This window comes from Marmota flaviventris, unplaced genomic scaffold (assembly GCF_047511675.1).
Source record: "Marmota flaviventris isolate mMarFla1 unplaced genomic scaffold, mMarFla1.hap1 Scaffold_199, whole genome shotgun sequence".
NCBI classification, from domain to species: Eukaryota; Metazoa; Chordata; class Mammalia; order Rodentia; family Sciuridae; genus Marmota; species Marmota flaviventris.
The window spans coordinates 55,365-56,984 of NW_027288104.1; positions in this window are offsets into that span (position 1 = coordinate 55,365).

A 1,620-nucleotide genomic window follows, 5' to 3' on the forward strand; every position below is an offset into this window, starting at 1 on the left:
CCTTAACCTAACACAAACACTAAACCCTTTACCTAGACCTAACTCTAGTGATAATTCTGGGTTTAACCCTAACCCTAACTATAACCCAAACACTGACCCTGACTCTATCACTAACCCTAGCTCTAAACATCACACTAATGGTAACCCTAACCCTAACACTTGATCTAGCAGTAACACTTACCCAAAAAGTAGCCCTAATCATAACCCTGGTTTATACATTAGTTGTAGGCCTAACACTAGCCACAACCTATCCCAAAACCTGACCCTAAGCTGAGCGCTAACCCTTGTTTTAACCCTAACCCTAAAAATAGCCCTAATCCATATCCTAACCCTAGATCTAACCCTAGCATTTACCCTATCCATTACCTTAAACTAAACCCTAAACCTAATGTTAACCCTAGTCCTAACCCTAATCCATAGCCAAACCCAAACCCTAATCCTATTACTAGTTATAACCCTATCCTTCATTTCAGCTCTAACTCTAACCCAAAATCAAAACCTAACCCTGACACTTATTCTGACCCTAACACTAACCGCAGGTATAAACCTGACCCTTACCCGAAACCAAACCCTAACATTAGCCCTACCAGTAATCATATACTTAAAACTAAACCTAACACTAGCCCTAGACTTAAACCTAACCCTAAATCTAGCCATATCTCTAACCCTAGACCTGAACAGCAACCTAGCCCTAGCCCTAACAATAACCCTTAACCTAACCCAAACACTAACCCTACCCCTAGATGTAAACCTAATCCTAATTCTGGCACTAAACCAACACTAACTCTAACCTGAACACTGGCCATGACCCTAATATAATGCTAGCTCCAAATCTCACCCTAAAAAAAACCCTAATCCTAACACTAGACCTAGCCATAATCCTAACCCTAAAACTAGCCCTAATAATAACCCTACCTCTTACATTACCCGTAGTCCTAACCCTAGTTCTAAACTAACACAAAACCAAGCCCTAATTTTAGGCCTGAACATAGCCCTAATTGTAACCCTAAACCTAACCCTAGCCCTAACCCTAACCCTAAGCCTCACTTTAGACCTAACCCTAGCTCAAAGCCTAGCCTTTACCCTTAACATAACCCTAGCCCTTTCCCAAACCCTAACCTAACACTAGCCCTAATAATAGCATTTACCATAGCCCTAAATATAGCTCTAATTATATCAACTACCCTAACCCTAGCTCTTATCCTAATGATAACCCTAGCCCTAACCCTAGCTCTAATTCTATCCATTACCCTAAACATAATCCTAACCCTATTGCTAACCCTAGGCTTAACCCTAACTCTATTGCAATCCCTAAAACTATCCATTGCCCTAAATCTAAGATGAACCCTAATCCTAGCCTATTCATTACCCTAACCCTAACCCTAACCCTAATGCTAATTCCAGCCGTAAACCTAAACCTTAACCTTAACCAAACCTTAAGGCAAACACTGACCCTCATAATACACATAGCTGTAAACTTGACCCTCACCATAAATCTAACCCTTACACTAGACCTAACCATGAACATAAACCAAAACCTATCTCTAACTGTAACCCTAGACCTGACATTATCCCTAGCCCTAATCCTAACCCTAACCCTAACATGAACACTAGCTCTCA